This window comes from Mixophyes fleayi, chromosome 3, assembly GCF_038048845.1.
Source record: "Mixophyes fleayi isolate aMixFle1 chromosome 3, aMixFle1.hap1, whole genome shotgun sequence".
NCBI classification, from domain to species: Eukaryota; Metazoa; Chordata; class Amphibia; order Anura; family Limnodynastidae; genus Mixophyes; species Mixophyes fleayi.
The window spans coordinates 144360880-144383598 of NC_134404.1; the positions used below are offsets into that span (position 1 = coordinate 144360880).

A 22719-nucleotide genomic window follows, 5' to 3' on the forward strand; every position below is an offset into this window, starting at 1 on the left:
GGACGTCTTTGTCAGTTTTCATTGAAGTTAGAAATGTGTAGCAGAATGGAGACATGAACGAGCGCTACTGAGGGTGAAAATGTGAGGGAGGAGAGAACTGTCACGCATGCACCTGTAGCCATCATTAAATCTCCTACTCACTTATCCACAAGCATCCACCCAAGGATGACTCATTGTCTTCAGCCTTTACCATGGGAATACGTCAAGATTAAAACTTTACTACATTTTTTTTCCATGTTTTCTGTTTTACTTTGGAGAACAACTACACTGTTATATTGTAAAATGAATTTCAGTATGTACCTCTTAGTGCCACAATTTTGCATGTTCAAAAATATTGCGCCCCCCCAGAAGCCTTTCACCCTAAGCCTAACCAACCTATGGGATAATCAGACCCTACACTTGTCAGGAAGATTGTCTCTTGCACAAATTAGAGGGATGGTTCAACAAGATGCAATGATGATGACCAGCAGCATTTATAAGTTGCTTTTGATTGACTGAGTGCAGCTTATTACTAAAATGATTAGTGTGGCTGCTATATTATGTAAGGGTGAGGCCGTCTATTTGCATTAAGTAATATTTCCATTTGGACTGCATCAGGAAAGAAAGAAGATTCCCATTTGATTCATAAAGAAGAAAACAGATGTTTGTATTTAATTTGTACCTTTATTTTGTATCTGTATTTAATTATATTTTATATGGTAAATGAGACTGAGATTTATCAATAACATTGTCTAGACACTATTCTCCTATGTATGACACTTCATTACACTATTATATTGTGTACAAACAGGGATATGCAAATTTCTTACTATTTTTACAACTAATCCTGTCAAGCCACATTTTTAGGTGTCCCTACACTGTCCTATGCTATCATAGTGCATAAGTATACGCACTTGTTACTCTTGATGTAAAGCTGGTGCATATACTAGTGGTAGAGCTGGACACATCTTCAGCTGCGTGTGACTTTACATTTACATGTAAATGTTCTTTTTCCAGATCCCATCTTTTCCCGCCTACATTCGGGGGCTTCAATGTGTCCAACTCCACATAAGAAAAAGTAAAGATAAGTACTTACTATGCTCTTTCTTTCAGGTCCTTTCCATACAAGTTGTACTTTCCAGCTATGTAACTCAGGATGGCTCTAGTTTGTACGAGTTTCAGGCCATCTATTTCCACCAATGGGACTTGCTGAAACATCAAATCTCCAGCTAAAGATGCAAAGAAAATGAGTTTTGCTTAAGCTGGAATATTTATTAGGAAATGTGTGATGGTTTAGTGACTACATCTGAGTGGATTGACAGGCTGCATGCTCATGGCTGATTCTTCAGTACATAAAATGTCCACTTCCACTACATGTAGGCACTGAGTTCACTTAAACTTTGAGTGTATTATGATTCCTAGAATAAACTCCATACTATCTATGCAACAATTTGTTAGCATTTTCTTTAATGCGAACATTTATAGAACAGTGAGCCGTACCATCAAATACATCTGACCATTCTTCCTCATCCAGTACAGTCCCCAGGTCATCCTCCCACTGCGTCTGAAAGCGATCCTTAACAGGCGGAGTGGTAGGAAGTAAAGTATTATATAGAATAGAAATGAGTCCTTTGGAGGTTGGGCCCGAAAGACATAGATTCTCAAATGTGGTGGATGGTCTGGAAGAGAATTGAGCTTTGACTGTTTGGTGGTAGTGCCTAATCTGAAGATACTGATGGAACTGACTCGGAACATAGCCACACTGTTCCACCAACTCCGAGAATTGTGGAAATATTTCTGTTCTGGTTATATGGTTGAGTAACAGCAGTTTGCCTCTACCCGCCCACTCCGAATACATAGAGCGAGACAGACCGGGCGTAAAGGCTGGATTAGACCATAAGGGTACTAGAATCGAGGGAGTAGGAGAGAGGGAAGCTAAGCGGTTGCATCTAGACCAAATTGATAGAGATAGGGCCAACACTGGATGGGCTCGGACAGAGACCGGGCGCTGTGTGATTGGTAGTCATAGTATAGAGCAAATCGGTGAGCCACCCAGTATGTCCGACTCTATGTCCACCCATATCCTAGTTCCAGGGGGAGAATGCCATTGTACACACTGAGCCAGCCTCGCAGCGTAATAGTAATTGCGGATATTAGGGATGCCAAGACCACCCGCCGCAGGAGAGCGCTGTAGAATGCGAGCAGATATCCTGGATCTCTTGTTCGACCATATAAACCGCATTATTAATGTTTGTAGCATTTTTAGGATAGAGACCCTGATAGGGAGAGTGTGGAAAAGGTATAATAACCTTGGGAGTAAGTTCATTTTCACAGACGCTATCCTTCCCACCCAGGATATCATGAGTTTATCCCATGCTTTTAGGTCTTTTTTTATACAGGCTATGAGGGGAGGGTAATTAGCTTGGTAGATATTTTCCACTTTTCTGGTGAGGGCTATGCCCAAGTATCTTATGTGTTCAGAATTCCAGTGAAATGGGAAATTTAATTCTAGGAGTTGCTTTAACTTAGGGGGAATATGGAGGTCAAGGATATCTGTTTTGTCTGTGTTTATCTTAAAGTTTAATATTGTGGAAAAGATTTCAAGCTCTTGAAATAGGTTGGGGAGAGAGGTTAAAGGGTTAGTTAGGGTGAGGAGAATGTCGTCTGCATAGAGGGCTATCTTATGGGTACTGGAAGGTAGTTGTATCCCCATTATATTAGGATTTATACGGATTCTCGTAGCTAAGGGTTCTATCACCAAGGCAAATAGAAGGGGTGATAGAGGACACCCTTGTCGTGTTCCGTTTCGGATAACAAAAGATGGAGAGGAGACTCCGTTCACCTGGACCGAGGTCGATGGGTTATGGTACAGGGCTGACACCCCTTTGAGGAAGCGGTCTTGGAAGCCATACGCAGCCAAAGCCTGCATCATGAAGGGCCAGCCAACGCGGTCAAATGCCTTCTCCGCGTCGAGTGACATGAGGAGAGAGGGTTGTTTGTTGTCATTAATATTTTGAATAAGATCTATGATCCGCCTTGTATTGTCCGCAGCCTGTCTACCCAGAGCAAACCCGACGTGATCTGGGTGTATTAGCCTGGGGAGCACAGAATTAACCCTATTCGCAAGAATTTTAGCATATATCTTAAGGTCAACGTTTAGAAGTGATATGGGACAATAGCTGCTGCAGAGGGAGGGGTCCTTACCCTCTTTTGGGATTACTGATATCCGGGATCGGGTCGTCGCCGGGTCAAAGGAGGTTCCATCGAGGATGGCATTAAACCATGTGGTGAGTTTAGGGCTAAGGACACCTGCAAATTTTTTATAATATTTGGCTGGGAAGCCATCTGGGCCCGGAGCAGAAGACACTTTCATGCCGCGTAAGGCAATAATGGTTTCCTCCTCCGTTATATCTAAATTAAGGAATTCAATCTCTGCTTCAGAAAGTCGCGGAAGTTGGCAAGAGCATAAGTACGCATTTATTCTGTCTTCTAAATCAGGAGGGGGTGGAGATGAGGCATCTAAATTATATAGCGACGAATAGTAAGTCTGGAATTCCTTCACTATCTGACTCGGATTGTATGTCGCTACACCCTGTGAGTTTTTAATTGATGTAATCGTGTTACGCGTGCGTTTCTGCTGCAACCTCCTAGCCAGTAGAGAATCCGCTTTATCACTTTTTTCGTAGAAAAGCTGCTGGGTCCATTTAAGACTGCGGGCTGTTTTTTTGGATAGGACCGCGTTGAGCTGGCCCCTCACCGCTGTCAGCTCCCGCAGGTGCGATGGGTCCAGGGAACCCTGGTCCTGAGGGAGAAGGGAGATAAGACTAGTCTCTAGAGTGGCTATCAGTTCTTTTTCCTCTCTATGCCGAGCAGAGGCGATGCTGATGAGTCGCCCGCGGATTGTGGCTTTATGCGCCTCCCAGACTATGGATGGGGAGCGATCAGGGGACTCATTCAAGGCAAAGTAATCATTAAGTGCCTCCGTTAGCTCCAAGCATGTCTTAGGGTTGAGTAAAAGAGTGTCATCCAGCCTCCATGTTAAGCTTCGCTTAAGGAGATTTGCTACTTGTAATTCAAGTGATACCCCCATATGATCTGTCCAGGTAAACGGATGAACCTCAGCTTTACAGAGTTTTGTTGCTAACTGTGAGTCTACGAGAAAATAGTCTATATGGGTATATACATTATGAGGGTGAGAGTAAAACGTGTACCCCCTGTCCGTACCATTGATGACCCTCCATGCATCCAACAGAGAATGTTCTTTAAGTAAGAGAGCAAATTGTTTAGAAAGTTGTGTGGGGTGCATTGGTGTTTGTGCAGATGTTGTGACAGTTGGGGATTTATCCAAGTTGGGATCCAGTATCGCATTGAAATCACCTCCCATCAGCAGGTGGCCCTCCGCTTGTTTATTAATAAGGCTAAATAGCTTTTGTAGGAATGGGATCTGGCCTTGGTTTGGAGCATAGCAACAAATCAATGTGACCGGAAGCTGGCCCAGTGTGCCCACTTACATGAGAAATCGACCCTCGGGATCTGCTATTAAGCGTCGTACCTTAAGAGGTACTGATGGTCGTACAAGAATTGCTACCCCTCTGTGTTTAGATGCAGCTGAAGCAAAAAAGGTTTGAGAAAAGAGTTTCCCCTGAAACGTTGTGTGCGGTTCAGTAAGATGGGTTTCCTGCAGGAAGACTACTTCTGCTCGTGTCTTTTTAAGTGCAGCCATTAGCGTGGAACGCTTTTGGGGGGTGTTCAACCCCTTAACGTTTATTGTCAGTAAATGAAGCGACATATTGTGGTGAGAGTGTGAGACTTAACATTGAGGGGCTCCTCCGAGTCTGCGGTTTCCGCAAGATGCCATGAAATCAGGGATGCGTGGAATGGGCTATGCTTACAAAGTGAATGGTGAAGGATGGATGAATTGGTAGGGGAGGAGAAGGTGTAGGGTTGAGCTGTCTGCAACCTGTCAAGGGGGGGGAAGTATGGGCCGGTCATCGTTTGTCCGACCTATGGTTGCTCGACTTCGGGTAAAGTAGTGGGTGCTACTACAAGGAGTCGCACCAAGGAAGGAGAGGACTGGGGAAGGGGGGGGGAGGATTGTTGTAGGTTGTGTTCGGGTAGTGTGAGCAGAAGGAAAGAGGGGCACCAACCAATTTAGTTAGAGTACAATAACTTAACATTAACATTTACATACTAGAGAATCCTCTGAACGTACAAAAGTAGACAGCCATAAAATATCTGTGTAAAAACAATATAAGTTTGGCAGCTTAATATAGTAATTAAGGCTTAAATATCACCGGTATGGAATAGTTCATAGCACACGTGGTGCTGGCAGGAGTCTACGCCAAGACCTCAAAGTAAGCGGAACTCTCCCTGTGAGACTAGAGGGGTGAGTCGGAGATAAACAGGTGAATCTTCTTTCAACAGTAAGACAGGACACGTCTGATCAGTCCATGTAGAGATCACGATAACGTTATGCTCGTACCTGTCAGGAAAGAAAAGAGGGGAGGGGGTAGAAAAAAACAAAGGACGAGAGGAGAGCAATCTTTGGAGACCTAAAGAGCAAAATAGACCATTTAAGGTATAGTCTCTGTCCATTGTTCTCAGAAGGATCACACCTCTGTTTCAGCTTAAGGAGGTCTGTCTCTAGAGGCTAAGATCTCTGCCTTATCAGGCCGTGTTCCATTCTGGTCGCGGTGAGGTTCTTGGGGCTCGTGCCACAGTCGGTATATCTGTAGAAGACATAGAGTTAGAAGACAGTCCCAGTTTTTCCAGTATCAAAGCGCCTTCTGTCGGAGTCTTTGCTAAGAGAGGTCTAGTTTCTGTGAAGACTTGAAGCTGAAAAGGAAAACACCACTTGTATTGGTACCCGTGTTGTCGTAAAGCCTTTGTGACCTCTTTCAGATCTCGGTGCTTCTGAATGGTTAGAGGTGCCAGATCTGCGCACAACTGGATATCGCTGCCTTGGTATGGGATTGAGTCCCTGTTCCTTGTGGCCTGCATGATTTTCTCCTTTATGTGGTAGAAGTGCATGCGGAGGATGACATCCCTTGGTTGCTGGCCCGGGGCAGACTTAGGGCGCAGGGATCTGTGAGCCCTATCCAGAAGTAGTTCATCGTCTGTGGCATCTGTTATTATAGTCTTGAAGAAGCCTAGCAGAAAGCCAGGGAGAGCCCGAGTATCCACCGACTCTGGGATGTTTTTTAGACGAATGTTATTCCTCCGAGCTCTGTTTTCGATATCTTCACATTTTTCCGCTAGCTTAATCCACATCAGCGCGTAGTGTTGTGATTTCTTGCGAATTGTTAGCCACAGTCTTACAGATCTCATCCGCCTTGGACTCTAAGACATCAGTGCGGCCCCCCAGCTCGCCAATCTCCTTCCGAAACTATGAGATTGCTTGTCTCAGCTCACTTTGAAACGTTGTCTTAATATCTTGAACTAGTGAGCTAATTAGGAGTCTCATGGCCGGGGGTACTTCCTCTTCTCCCATCGTCTCTGAACCCGGCGAACGGCCCGATTGCTGCTGGTTCGTGGCAGACGCTTGTGGTTTAGTATGTTTTTTACTTCTGTCAAAGAAGTTGGAGGAGTCTGCTGTGGAGGTTCGCTTTGCTCTGGAAGTCATAACAGGACTGCTTTTCTTCTATCACATGACAATGCCGCAGTTGCGAAGGGTTGGTGCCCCAGCCTGGAGCATTTAGAACATCTTAGTCTAGGGGGGAGTTAACCGTGAGTGATCGTATAAGGGGTGTTTGTTGGAAATGGCGTCGGGCACCAGGTCACCCGAAAGGCGCTCTTCAGATAGGATAAGACTCTTGTGTAAATTATTAGGTCACCGGCCTCCTGCAATTATCATTTGCTAGACTTTTAGTGCCAAACTCCAACCACGTGCATCTATCCCTTGATTTATTGTACATATGTTAGTGCTTTCAGACAGTATTATACTTTGTCCACTGGGTGGCAGCAGCACTGCAGCAGAGGTTCATCTGTGTCACAACAGCTAAGTAAGGGATATGAGGAAGTGTACCATGGAGAGTCAGTGTGAGGTTATTAAAGTGTGGCACATTGTTGATGTCCCCAAGGGAGAGCTCCAAAACACCAGCAAGGGCACTGTGACTCACCCTAGTCTCGATGAGGCGGCCAGTTTATTACTTGTCCACAGAGCAGAGAGAAACTGACAGGCAGCCAGAGAGGACCCAAGGGACCTGCTGAAGCGGCAGTGCCACCTACCAAAGCCTCCCGGGATCTGTACAGATGAGCTAAAGCCGGAAGAGAAGCTGTCCAATGGAGCCTATGGCTGCCGCAACTTCCGGTCCGCGGGGCCTCTCCTCAGCCCTGAAATCCGACCAGGCAGATGGCAGGCTACAACGGGGGAACCTCCACGGGGGGCACAGAACCGTTGCCTCTTCACCGCGCTCTCCCTCAGGCCAGCACCCTCCACACAGGGAACGATGGCGGCCGGGAGCCTCCCTCCAGCTCAGCGTAGATCCAACCAGCAGCCTCCGGATGTCGCGCGTCCTCCCAAAGGCAAGGTGGATGGCGGGTAGCAGGGATAGCCGCAGGGGAGACCCGGCCGTGCCGCTGAGCGGACACAGAGACAGGCGGAGGAGCGTGCAGAGGTGACCCTGAGCTAAGAGTATAGGCGGCTCAGGTGTAAGCCTGTAAATCACAGCTGCACCTGACACGACACAGCAGCTTCACAGCAGGGTTATAGGCGTCCTGGACAAATTCAGGTTGGTGAATAAGCCCAATTTAGGTGTTTTATACAGTCTATTGGACGGAGCTCCAGTAAAAAGCAGCCTACTAGTATGGCGATCTAGCCACGCCCCCCATAAACTCCATACTGGATTTAGAAGAACCATGTTTACATTAGATACTTTTCAGAGTTAAAGTTATACTGTATATCCGATTGTTCCGATCAGTCAGTCAATTCATGCATACACACTATACACGGTTTAAATTATTTTTGCACGATTTAGCGTCCAGAGTGTGTTTTTTTGTCTGTCGTAACCTCGTCTCAAAAGATTGTGACTCCGTACATACTGAAGCGATATATGGCCTCCAGGAAGCAATATGCTAAATAAATTTAAATCAAGCACATTATTCCCATTTGATTGATGTTATGACACCACACCATGTGGGAGATGTAGAGACAACAACATACGTTTAAATATACAAGCCCAGAAAGGAGACGCTGTTTGAGAAACTATCGGCAGTTGATCAGGCAATTGGCCGTTATTTTGTACACACTGCAGAAAACGGCATTGGAAAGAGATTTTAGCATACACACTAAAGCGATATTGACCCAAACAGTAATTTATCACTCGATTGACCCAATAGTCAGCTGAGAGCACTGTAGTATGCCCAGCCTAAGAGAGAATCACTGAAGGGAAACAGATAGGGCCTGTGCAGCATAGATGGGGTAAGTATCTAGTTTGCACACAGCGGTGTTGAACAATGCTGGTAACCGTGGCAATAAATATCCACTCAGCAACTTATTATTTGAATTGGCGCTGCTCTCCAGAAAATGAGACTTTTGGAATCAATTACCTGGTGTACATTTGCCAGAATAAATTTATTTATTTATGTTAGTAAAATTGACGATGTAATACAATATAGATTATTTTTAAACAAATTCACATTTTGAAAGCAAAATATTGACCTTTTTTGGCGGGTCACATGAATTTGGAGCAGGTTTTGTAAAGCATTGTATGTGGAAGACATGTCAGACTTCAGTGAACAAATAATAGAAACCATTCAAGCCTCACACAGTTGTTCCTTATTCATGCAGGTAAATAGAACCAGAGCTGCTTTATCACATTAGTGGGGCGTCTAATCCCCTTTGCATAATGGGAGGTGAAATTTAGGACTGAACACTAAAAAGTATAATCAACTTCCTTTGAGAACAATAAAGTTTCAACTGACTTACAAATGAATCACTATTATTAAAGGAGTTATTGCTTTTTTTACGAAATTGAGGAGTAAATACAGAGACCTATTAAAATAGTGATAGAGCTTAATTTAGATTCATGTTTAGGCTTTGATTAGAGCTTAGATTAGCTCTGGGGAAGAGATGAACAAAATCTTGTCAGCCTTGCTCATGAAAAGAGTCAAATTAGAAATACAATCATTGTGTTCCACTTTATCTTTGCCATGTCATATAATGCCACTCCACACTGCATTTGGAAATCAATATTATGCAGAATTTATAGTCTAGGCATAGATTTGGGATGATGACAGTTAGAATTCACACTGCGTCTGTAGTAGGACTGGGAACATTGAAGGCCAAATGCTGGTGAAAGATTCAATATTTTGTGGCAAAATGTGGGATGAGGAGAATATTTCACAGAGCAGTGTGGAAAATTGCACTCATATCCAGTCTAGAGATAAAAACAAATATTTCAAATCATTTTGTTAATTTTTCTGTGTGTGTGTCTCTCTCTCTCTGCTTTAAAAGAAAGAGTCTATCAGAAGGCTGAGATAAAATCTCCTACAACCCTTTCGAATCCAGACTCCTTTACTAGAAGATATAATGATGGGAACCATGACTTGGTGGATTCAGGATAAATGGCTTTTAATAAAATGATGTTGAATGCAATTCTGTTCTTAGCAGGCAACACTGAAATGAACTTGTCTACACCAAAGTGCCTGCAGCAATCATAAACTTGACTATTAGGAAAAAGAAAAGACACCCATCATTCTATTCCCAATGGAACTGTCCCCATTTAGGAGACTCCTATAAATGTTAAACAAGTCATGCTAGGTCACAGACTGGGTATGTAATATGTAGGAGGGAACAGAAAAACATCTAATAATCACTTTCTCATTATTCACAAATATGTATGCATGTTATCATTATTCCATAGTGTGTAGGTCTAAAGGTGGCTGCACATGAGCTGTCCCCACCACTCAACCTGAACTGCAGAATTAGTATATAATTTGGCTATATGTGAGCGGACAGGTTGGATGAGATCCAGCTGATCATCTTAGGTCAAGTGGCCAGATCACTTCTAGCTTTGTTGTGGTCTGTGATTGTAGTCAGAAGATGACAGCACACTCATGCTACGATAATGGTCATCTGACCACATTTTCTGCTTTGCCAAATAATGATCCCATTTACAGATAGGACCATTATCTGGCATGGTGGTGATTTTGGGGCCACACACTGCGATATCAGGCCAATTGCTCACTATCTAAATTGTATAGATAAAGCCGTCTCTGGAGAGAGTTGTAATCATGGATCACATGAGCTGTTTGTTAATCCCAGTATAATGACCCAAATGTGCAGACAGACATGTTCAAGACAAGAATAGATGCAATACATGCTTAAAATAAATCTTTACTTTCCCATACTCAATAACTAAGGTGATATATTTTAGGGATGAGCGCACTCGGATTTATGAAATCCGAGCCCACCCGAACGTTGCGGATCCGAGTCGGATCCGAGACAGATCCGGGTATTGGCGCCAAATTCAAATGTGAAACTGAGGCTCTGACTCATAATCCCGTTGTCGGATCTCGCGATACTCGGATCCTATAAATTCCCCGCTAGTCGCCGCCATCTTCACTCGGGCATTGATCAGGGTAGAGGGAGGGTGTGTTAGGTGGTCCTCTGTCCTGGTAGATCTCGTGCTGTGCTGTTTAGTTCTGTGCTGTGCTGTTTAGTTCTGTGCTGTGCTGTGCTGTGCTGTGCTGTGCTGTGTTCTGCAGTATCAGTCCAGTGGTGCTGTGTGCTGTGCTCTGTCCTTCTGAGGTCAGTGGTGCTGCTGGGTCCTGTGCTGTGTCCTGTTCAGTCCAGTGGTGCTGTGTCCTGTGCTCTGTGCTTTTAAGGGCATAGTTATTTCCCCAATATTCCCCTGTGTTTAAAAAAATAAAAAAAAGTTTTTTTTAAAAAATACCAAAAACTACTTTAATTTTTTTTAATTACCACAAAATTTGCACAACCAATCCTGCAGTATAAGCCCATTGGTACTGCAATATTACCAAGTTCACACATTCAGCAGTAAAAGTCCAGTGGTACTGCAATATTACAAAGTTTACACATTCTGCAGTATCAGTCCAGTGGTGCTGTGTCCTGTGCTCTGTCCTGCTGAGTTCCGTAGTGCTGCTGGGTCCTGTGCCGTGTCCTGTTCAGTCCAGTGGTGCTGTGTCCTGTGCTCTGTGCTTCTAAGGGCATAGTTATTTCCCCATTATTCCCAAGTTTTTAAAAAATAAAAAAAAAGTAAAAAAAAATAAAAAATTTAAAAAAAAAAAAAAATATATAATAATTATAACCAAATTTGCAAAACCAATCCAGCAGTATAAGTCCATTGGTACTGCAATATTACAAAGTTCACACATTCTGCAGTATCAGTCCAGTGGTGCTGTGTCCTGTGCTCTGTCCTGCTGAGGTCCGTAGTGCTGCTGGGTCCTGTGCCGTGTCCTGTTCAGTCCAGTGGTGCTGTGTCCTGTGCTCTGTGCTTCTAAGGGCATAGTTATTTCCCCATTATTCCCAAGTTTTTAAAAAATAAAAAAAAGTAAAAAAAAATAAAAAATTTAAAAAAAAAAAAATATATATAATAATTATAACCAAATTTGCAAAACCAATCCAGCAGTATAAGTCCATTGGTACTGCAATATTACAAAGTTCACACATTCTGCAGTATCAGTCCAGTGGTGCTGTGTCCTGTGCTCTGTCCTGCTGAGTTCCGTAGTGCTGCTGGGTCCTGTGCCGTGTCCTGTTCAGTCCAGTGGTGCTGTGTCCTGTGCTCTGTGCTTCTAAGGGCATAGTTATTTCCCCACTATTCCCAAGTTTTTTAAAAATAAAAAAAAAGTAAAAAAAAATAAAAAATTTAAAAAAAAAAAAATATATAATAATTATAACCAAATTTGCAAAACCAATCCAGCAGTATAAGTCCATTGGTACTGCAATATTACCAAGTTCACACATTCTGCAGTATCTTGTGCTACATATAATGGAGACCAAAAATTTGGAGGATAAAGTAGGGAAAGATCAAGACCCACTTCCTCCTAATGCTGAAGCTGCTGCCACTAGTCATGACATAGACGATGAAATGCCATCAACGTCGTCTGGCAAGCCCGATGCCCAATCTCCTAGTACAGGGCATGTAAAATCCAAAAAGCCCAAGTTCTCAAAAAACAGCAAAAAAAGAAACTTAAAATCATCTGAGGAGAAACGTAAAGTTGGCAATATGCCAATTACGACAAGTAGTGGCAAGGAACGGCTTAGGCCCTGTCCCGTGTTCATGACTAGTGGTCCAGCTTCACCCAAGGATCTAAGCCCTCCTCCCCCCCCCTACAAAAAATTTAAGAGAGTTATGCTGTCAGCAACAACAAAACAACAAAGAACTCTGCCTTCTAAACAGATGACATCACAAATCCCCAAGGCGAGTCCAAGGGTGTTGTTGGTTGTGAACCCTGACCTTCCCATCACTGTACGGGAAGAGGTGACTCCATCCAGCATTTGCAGCACGCCCTCTGCATATGCTGGAAGGATCACCCACAGTCCAGTTACAGATTTGGCTAATGAAGGTGTGAATGTTGTACACTGGGAGGAGGATATTGATGTAGCTGGCGCTGAGGAGGATGTTGATGATTATGATGCAGACAGATACCAAATTGCATTTCTCAATTTCTATTTATATTCTAGATTATATAACGGCTGAAAAGTTTTCTGTTTTACTCCTAGTGGAGAGGGGATCTGATGCAGACAGATACCAAACTGCCTTTGTCCATTTCTTTGTATATTTGAATTGCTAGTTCTACAGTCTATGCAGGCTGCTTTATTTATATTCAACTACAAGTGTAGGGCGGGGGGGGGGGGGGGCATAGATAGCCACCAAAGTAACGTGGTCCATTTAATTTCACTTTCTAGCTCCACAGTCTGTGCAGCCTGCTTTTTTTTATCTTCAAAGTATTTATATTTACAAGCCTTGCAATCTAAATTAACTAGAGGTAGTGACGTGGTAGAACTCCAAAAGGCAGTTTGGAAGCCCCTGTACAAACTGGCTCTATTTTTTAACTGAGTTGTCCCCCCTCCAGTGTGTACTCGGAAAGAGTTTTTAGTGCAGCGGGGACCTGGTCAGTGAGCGGCGAAGGAGGTTGCTTCCTCACAACGTTGAAAAAATGATGTTTATAAAAATGAATAATCAATTCCTCAATGAAGTACAGCACTGCCCTCCAGACAGTACAGAGGGACTGTGGTTGTGGAGTCCAGCGGGGACGAATTGATAATGTGTGAGGAGGAGGAAGTACACACTGTAGGGGGAGAGGAATCAGAGGTTGAGGATAAGGACGACATCTTTCCTCAGTAGAGCCTGTTTATTTTGTACAGGGAGAGATGAATTGTTTTATTGGTGTGGGGGCCCAAACAAACCAATCATTTCAGCCACAGTTGTTTGGTAGGCCCTGTCGCTGAAATGATTGGTTTGTTAAAGTGTGCATGTCCTATTTCAACAACATAAGGGTGGGTGGGAGGGCCCAAGGACAATTCCATCTTGGAACTTTTTTTTTTGCATTATATGACCAATCAACAGTCGTTTGCCATGTTCAAAAAGTAAAACCAAATTTAAAAAAATTCAAGAAATTAAACCAAAAGTAAAATGCTGTGTCATAATTTAAAACAAGAGGTATTGACGTGCTCTAAAACTACTGTATTGTTGTTTATATTTTATAAACACTACACTTGAAAGCTTGAGTCTTTCAATAAAAAAGTAACTGTCCATTGCACGAATATTTGCAACAGGGACAATTTTAGGGTTAAGAAAGTCAACTAATAACACTTCGACGCTGTCTGTCTTTATAAACACTACACTTGGAAGTTGGAGGAGGTATTGTGGCCCCGGCACCAAATTTACTACCGGGGCCACTCCACTGTGCAGTCCATATTTAGGTGTATCAGATATTAAACAACGGTGACAGTTGATGCCCAATTTTTAAATTATATTGTGGCCTCGGTACCAAATTGTGTACCGGGGCCACCACACTACGCAGTCCAGATACATTTATTGGTGCGATTCATAAAAGTTCAGGGTTTTTAATATATTGTGGTGACCCACTCCTCTACGCAGTCCAGGTACATTTATTGGTGCGAATCAAACAAGTTGATGGTTTTCTTATTATATATATTGTGGTGACCCACTCCTCTACGCAGTCCAGGTACATTTATTGGTGCGATTCATAAAAGTTCAGGGTTTTTAATATATTGTGGTGACCCACTCCTCTACGCAGTCCAGGTACATTTATTGGTGCGATTCATAAAAGTTCAGGGTTTTTAATATATTGTGGTGACCCACTCCTCTACGCAGTCCAGGTACATTTATTGGTGCGATTCATAAAAGTTCAGGGTTTTTAATATATTGTGGTGACCCACTCCTCTACGCAGTCCAGATACATTTATTGGTGCGATTCATAAAAGTTCAGGGTTTTTAATATATTGTGGTGACCCACTCCTCTACGCAGTCCAGGTACATTTATTGGTGCGAATCAAACAAGTTGATGGTTTTCTTATTATATATATTGTGGTGACCCACTCCTCTACGCAGTCCAGGTACATTTATTGGTGCGATTCATAAAAGTTCAGGGTTTTTAATATATTGTGGTGACCCACTCCTCTACGCAGTCCAGGTACATTTATTGGTGCGATTCATAAAAGTTTAGGGTTTTTAATATATTGTGGTGACCCACTCCTCTACGCAGTCCAGGTACATTTATTGGTGCGATTCATAAAAGTTCAGGGTTTTTAATATATTGTGGTGACCCACTCCTCTACGCAGTCCAGGTACATTTATTGGTGCGATTCATAAAAGTTCAGGGTTTTTAATATATTGTGGTGACCCACTCCTCTACGCAGTCCAGGTACATTTATTGGTGCGAATCAAACAAGTTGATGGTTTTCTTATTATATATATTGTGGTGACCCACTCCTCTACGCAGTCCAGGTACATTTATTGGTGCGATTCATAAAAGTTCAGGGTTTTTAATATATTGTGGTGACCCACTCCTCTACGCAGTCCAGGTACATTTATTGGTGCGATTCATAAAAGTTCAGGGTTTTTAATATATATTGTGGTGACCCACTCCTCTAGGCAGTCCAGGTACATTTATTGGTGCGAATCATAAAAGTTCAGGGTTTTTAATATATATTGTGGTGACCCACTCCTCTAGGCAGTCCAGGTACATTTATTGGTGCGATTCATAAAAGTTCAGGGTTTTTAATATATATTGTGGTGACCCACTCCTCTACGCAGTCCAGGTACATTTATTGGTGCGAATCATAAAAGTTCAGGGTTTTTAATATATATTGTGGTGACCCACTCCTCTACGCAGTCCAGAAAGATACCTTGTTGCAACGTTTTGGACTAATAACTATATTGTGAGGTGTTCAGAATACACTGTAAATTAGTGGAAATGCTTGTTATTGAATGTTATTGAGGTTAATAATAGCCTAGGAGTGAAAATAAGCCCAAAAACTTGATTTTTAAACTTTTTATGTTTTTTTCAAAAAAAATCCGAATCCAAAACCTTAAATCCGAACCGAGACCTTTCGTCAAGTGTTTTGCGAGACAAATCCGAACCCCAAAAATAACGAAAATCCGGATCCAAAACACAAAACACGAGACCTCAAAAGTCGCCGGTGCACATCCCTAATATATTTACTTTCCAATAGATGATTGCATATTTTGTCTATGAATTGTAAAAAAAATCAACACATTCATCATAAGTGCTAATTTCAGACAACTAGTTTTGGTCATTTATATTAACAATGCAAAAGTGAATGTGCACCATATAAATGTAGCTACTACAGTACTTATGAAATAAAAAAAATACTGTACGGGGGCGTGGTTTGGCAGCCATCCTGGAAGGACAGGAACTTCCAGAGCTCTTCCTTGGCTCCACAATTTGCTAAGATTCCCGCATCTTTGGACCCCCCAAATATACTGTGTGGCATCATCAGAACCCACGGACTTACCTGTGCCAAGCTGCAGCCACATAAATATCCTCCATCTGACCCCAGCTGTCCAGAGCGGTGAGAGGGGTATTGGCGCGACCACCACGCGCTGGCCGGATCCTGCACAGGCTGTTGTCTGCTCCCTGGGGCCCTCCCTGGCTGCTTGGCGCTCTTCTACACCCACCGGAGCCTCCAGATTGTGGACTCGCGCAGACCGGAAGCGCATACCTCCGCACTTCCGGTTTCGGCGGCAGTAGCGGAGACAGGCTGCTTCTGCCCAATCCAGCCGGCGGATATAGGCGGTGAGTGGGGGCAGGCTGTGGCTGACTCAGGGAGCCTCTCTCAGCTCTGGGGGCCATTGACAGATCTCCAGGGATATAACTTCCGGTTGGCGGAGGGGAGGACTTCCGGTTGGCGGAGGGGAGGACTCCCGGTCGGCGGCTGCTGTGGGCTGAGGTGCTTTCACAAGTAATTGCCTCCCCATCCTCTTCTCTTCTGTGTCTCCGGGGAGAGCCTGGCAGGGATTGAGGCAACAGGAGTGCCACTTCGACCCATCAGTCCCCATCGGCTGCAGACAGAGCAAAGGTCTGGCCGGATAGTGAGGTACCCCTGTTGCGAGATGTCCCCTCTTGTGACCCGGATGGGGGTGAGCAGTCCAATGGTGGCCTTTTGAAGTCTTACAACACTTTCCCACCCGCGAGGTACCCTCCTGAGACTTTATGTACGCAGAGTTTATCTACAGATCTTGAGACCCTGAAGCCTTGCCTGGGAAACCATGCCTCCCAAAAAGCTTAAACCTATTACTACTGCTTTGGCCCCTCCGATCAAATTTCAACCAAAACCAAAATCAACGACCTCACCTTCTACATCAAAAGGCCCGTCTCCGTTACGACAGACACCAGAGCCGGCAGCTTCCACTATGAGTGCTCCACTATCTGACCAGGGCTCTGATACAGCCCTAGATGCCCCGCTAACAGTTCGTGCCCTACATCAGATGCTGACTGCACTAAGGGCGGACCTGACCTCTGAGGTGAAGGCAGCGATCGGCGGGTTGAAAACTGATGTGACGGAACTGGGAGAACGAACGGATCACCTGGAGACGAAGTTTGGAGAACTGGTCTCTTCGCATAACGATCTTTATTCCTCACACAACGCTCTTAGCTCTTCGCATAACTCTCTACAAAGCGAAGTCCTGTCTCTAAGAGAAAAGGTCGCAGATCTGGAGGATCGCTCTCGCAGAAATAATATTAAGATAAGAGGCATACCGGAATCTATTGCAAATGCTGATCTCCAGAGCTACGCTGCTTCCCTATTCAGCAGACTTCTACCATCTCTGGACGCTAAAGACCTTTTGATAGATCGTATACATCGTCTCCCACGTCCACGCACTGCTCCAGGGAATGCTCCAAGAGACACTCTGCTCAGGGTCCACTTCTATCATGTCAAAGAGGCGATCCTTAGAGCGGCTCGGGATCCTAGCAGCGAGGCATCCCTCGGAGAGCTTCAGCTTTTCCAGGATCTCTCACTTACCACCATTAACCAAAGACGCAGCCTGCAGCCAATCACGTCGGTTCTGAGGGCCAATAACATCACCTACAGATGGGGCTTCCCGGTGAAACTGCTGGTCCGCTACGAAGACTCTACTTATGTTATTTCCTCCGTGGAGGCTGGCATCAAGTTGCTAGAGGAGTGGCGTATCTCCACACCGTCTGGATCTTCTGCAGGCAGGCCCCCTCCACAGGCTGAATGGTCCCAGGTTTCCAGAGACTGAGTTGTATTCCTGCTTTATATGTTGATGTCTCAAGGGATCTAATCCCGATTTGATAAGTATAACCACAAGTAATATTAGTAATTCTGTTTGACTAAGATATGTTTTAATGAGTTTTTATAATTTTTTGGGTGCTCCGCGGGTGGGAACTTGTTCCAACTACCCCCCCACATGTTAAATAATTTGTCACACTCTTACCCATGTGGCAAATACTCTGACCCAGTTCCTCGGGTCAGTCCATCCCATTACTATTCCCTTTGTTCCCTCTTCCCCCTCCCTTCTAACCCCCCCCTTCTTTTTCCCAGTCACTCCAGACTTAAATTTCCAGTGCATCATCTACCCTCGTTTTGTAAATCGTTTTACCATGACCCTCTAGAGTATGGTTAAGTTTTATACTTTAAACACTAAAGGTCTTAACTCCCCCAACAAACGGCGCCTAGCGCTCACCACATTCCATAAACATAAAGCAGACGTTGTGGCTCTTCAGGAAACCCATTTTTCCTCCCATGCCCCACCGCAGCTGAGGGACTCGAGATTCCCATTAGGTTACTTTGCAAACGGCCCTTTTAAAAGAAATGGAGTGGCTGTTCTCTTTAGCGCCCGTGTTCATTTCCAACTCCATTCAAAGTTAGAAGATAAGTCGGGGAGGTACATCATTCTGACAGGTCTCCTAGAGGACAAGCCAATAACTATAGTTTCATTATATGCGCCAAATTCCCGTCAAATTCCCTTCCTCAAGGCCCTGTGCGAGGAGATTCAAAAAGTCCGAAAGGGTCACTTGGTGTTATTGGGAGACTTTAATTTGACTTTGGACCCGAAGGTCGATAAGTCCAGGCCTCAGAGGTCATCCGGTCCTGACCCCACCCTTGGCCCCTCTACTGCTTTCCGTAAGCTCTTAGCGGAATATGACCTTTACGATATCTGGCGGGCGCAGTGTCCTGGTGCCCGAGAATATACCTTTCATTCAATGGTTCACAACACTTATTCTAGGATAGACATCATTCTGTCGGATAAGTGGACACTCCAGCATACTGATTCAATCAATATCCTTCCTATTACGTGGTCTGATCATGCTCCGATGGAGTGGTCCTGGAGTTTGCATATTGCCAGAGCTCCTCCAAGACCTTGGCGCATGCCGGGCTATCTACTCACTTCACTGGAGGCTAGGACTGCTCTCTCTGAGGCATTGTCACAATATTTACAGTTAAATAACCCAGCTGACACCTCCCTTTCGACACATTGGTGTGCCCTGAAGGCGGTTGTTAGGGGTGCTGCTATCCAAATTGGGGCCCGGTTAAAGAAGCAATACCTCCTACGCCAACGAACACTTGAGTCTGACTTAGTGATATTAGAGCTCCAAAACCAAACACGTCCATCTAAAACCTTACAAAGAGAAATAAACGAGGTGAGGAAACGGCTAAATAATATCTTCATATCTCGCATGAAATCCTCCTTACTTAAGTTGAGGCAAAAATTCTATACAATGGGTAATAGGGCCAGTCGTCTCCTAGCCCGAAAATTAAGAGGCAAGCAAGCTAGGAATCGTATTAAAGTATTGCACGGTCCTAGAGGTAACAAGATATACAACCCAGCGGCCATAGCTAATCAGTTCGCCAAATTTTACTCTAAACTTTATAACCTCCAGGATGATGGCAATATCTTTAAACCATCTGAGGCCTCTATTTCCGCATTCCTTCAACACCTAGACCTTCCCTTGTTAGACGTTGATAGTTTACAATCGCTCAATCTTCCTTGGACCCAGGGAGAGGTTGAGAGAATCATTAAATCCCTTCCAAAAGATAAGGCTCCTGGCCCGGATGGTTTCATTAATGCATTCTATACTGTCTTTGGGACCGAAGTTTCCCCTCTCCTCACTAACCTGTATAATAGCGTTTCGGAGGGAGGGGGCTTCCCAACAGAGATGTTGGAAGCACAGATTATTACTATACCGAAACCTGGCAAGGACCACTCAGACTGTAAGAACTATAGACCAATAGCATTGCTTAATACAGACCTGAAAATTTACGCTAGACTGCTTGCTGATCGTCTGAATCCCCTCTTACCACACCTGATCCATCCGGACCAGGTTGGCTTTGTAGTAGGCCGTCAGGCCTCGGACAACACCCGACGCATATTAAATGTTGTGGACCTCCTCTCTGGGCTCTCGGAGGAAGTTATTCTGCTCTCCTTGGACGCGGAAAAGGCTTTTGACAGACTTCATTGGAAGTACATGAAGGAGGTTTTGTGCAAATTTGGCTTACAGGGAAGAGTTCTCCACTCCATATTAGCCCTATATCAAGATCCCTCCGCTAAAGTCTTCAGTAACGGTTTCTTATCACCTTCATTTCCCATCACTAATGGCACGAGGCAGGGGTGCCCTCTTTCCCCGTTAATGTATGTTTTGGCCATAGAACCCCTGGCCCATACAATTCGGCAGGCGGACAACTTTCCAGGTATTAACATTCATTCACATAGACAGAAGGTATGCCTATTTGCTGATGATGTGTTTCTGTTTGTAACCAGTCCGGAGACATCGTTGACAACTTTGAAGCATATCTTAGACCGGTTTAGCGAAGCATCATTTTATAAATTGAACATTACAAAATCCGAAGCCCTTCCCATTAATATACCACAATCTTCCCTTTCAAACTTACAAAAGAAATTTCCTTTTGTGTGGGTCAAAGACTCTTTGTCATATTTAGGTATCCATATTCCGCCAAATTTATCTGCAGTCTTTGAAGTAAATTTTTCCCCGATCTACCTTCACCTCTCCTCACTGGCTAAGAATTGGATTGACTTTGAGGTCTCCTGGCTGGGACGTATAGCGGCCTTCAAGATGATGTTACTACCAAAACTTATGTATATATTCCGTACCATACCCTATATTATACCAAAACGAATGATGGATAGGTTTCACACTTTGATGATGTCATATGTCTGGAGGCAGAAACGTCCCCTCCTTACACACAAACGTATGTCCCTACCAAAGTCAAGAGGTGGCTTATTGCTTCCCAGCTTAACACTTTACCAGGATGCTTGTATTTTGAGCTGCCTCCGAGACTGGTCACTACCTCATGCAGCTAAGCCGTGGGTTGATATCGAGAGGGCTTTATACGTAGGATACCCCTTGCTGGACCTACTTTGGATTCCTAGGTCGAACCGCCCATCGGGTGCCCGTAAACTACTCTCCATCTCGGATGCCTCACGGGTATGGGATAAATTTATTGGGTCACACAAGGACTTTGTACTCCCCTCCCGTAATCTTTCCCTTCAAGCACTGGCGAAACTCATCCCAGATATCAATATTACGGTATGGAAAAATAGAGGGATAGTCTCTCTGGCGAATATGTTTGCGCAGTCCCTTTTCCTCCCCTTCAACGTACTTAGGGACAAATATAATCTGCCTCAGTCCGAGATGTTTAAATATATGCAAATTAGACACTGGGTGAGGGCAGCCTCCAGGACCCCCCATGCTCTGTCCGCACTACCAGCTCAGGTTCTAGATAGACTAACAAAGGCGGGTAGTAGGGGAGGAATAACATTCTGGTACCGCTATTTCCAGTCCCTGGTCCCAGCCTCCAAGACTCCAACCCAAGCACGTTGGGAGGCAGATATCGGCCTGATTCTCACTCCCCAGCAGTGGGAAAAGATCTTCATATCCTCACATCGCATGTCTAGATGCATCAATCACACCGAAATGCATGTTAAGCTCCTTAATCGGCTCTATCTCACCCCGGATCGCCTCCATAAGATATGGCCAAGTCAGTCTAGACTCTGCTGGCGTCAATGTGGTCAGATAGCAGATGTTTATCATGTCTTTTGGACATGCCCGGTGATTCAGGCGTTCTGGGGCGAGATATCCGCTTTGATCTCGGAGGTCCTGCGAGTTTCTGTCACTCTTGACCCGGAGGTAGCCCTTCTACATAAATACCAGTCTGTGATCCCTAGCTATAAGCGCTATGTATTAGGACACATACTAATAGCTGCTAGAGCAGCAATAGCTCAGAACTGGAAGTCCCCTGCTCCCCCCAGCATCACTAAGGTTGTGTCTAAAATTCAGTATAGTTTTGAGATGGAGACAACGGATGTGCCCTATACGTCATCCGCCTCCAATCCAATTTTCAAATGGTTTAGCTGGCACGAATATGTCACAGAGGGCTCTGGTAGAGCAAGAGTAGCCTCAAATCTTTCACCCTCTTCCTCTCCGGCTGCCCTCTTAGAGGAACCCCAGCTTAATGAATAGGCCCTGCCCGGGTGTTGTTTGAGCTACCTAGGTTTTAATATGTCTTCATTTGGTGTACTACAAGAAAGACCAATGTGTATATCTTATCTTTGCTGTTCAATGTAATGTGCATGTTATAAGATCGCAGTTTCAAACGAGTGACTCCCCCCCCCCTTTTTTTTTTTTTTTTTTGTCTCCCCTTTTGCCTGTTCCTTCAATTGTACTTGTCCCCCCTTCTTTTTTCTGTACCCCATTTAACTTTGAAAATCTCAATAAAAATTTATTGAAGTTAAAAAAAAAATACTGTACATTTGAGCAACTTTTCATATTCTTCCTTTGTTTCATAGAATTGCTCATCAAACTGTGAATAAAAAAAAAATAATTACTTTACATTTGTCAACATTTGCACAAATGGGCCCTGATTCATGTTCAGATGTACGGCCATTTGCGTAGAGTATCTTGCGTGAAATAGCTCTGTGCATGGTCAGAAACGTACATTACACCAATAAACACAATTCATGTCTGAATTCAAATGACACTTACTAATGCTTTTGACTTGAGAGGCAAAATGGGGGAGGAAAGGGGTGGACTAATGAAGGTCATGTACAGTAAAGCTATTCATACATTGATGAGTACACTTGGTTTCAGCCGTTTAATTTGCACTCACTACAGGGCAAGTGTGAGAGCTGACTGATAGGGATGACAAACACGGCTTAGTCTTTGTTTTAAAAACTACATTTAGAAACTTCACGTATTATTAGTATGTGTGCCACTAGGTGCACAGAACATGTGTATGCAAGTAAG

The 22719-nt window shown here is 44.1% G+C and overlaps 1 protein-coding gene and 1 pseudogene across 1 annotated transcript in view; both read right to left on the reverse strand.

Annotated features, from left to right (window-relative positions):
* LOC142144086 (glutathione S-transferase 3-like) overlaps nucleotides 1-22719 on the reverse strand; it is a 134611-nt gene that overhangs the window by 56309 nt on the left and 55583 nt on the right. The window lies entirely within an intron of this gene.
* The window catches only part of LOC142142789 (glutathione S-transferase 3-like), a 29527-nt pseudogene that overhangs the window by 5710 nt on the left and 1098 nt on the right, over nucleotides 1-22719 (reverse strand).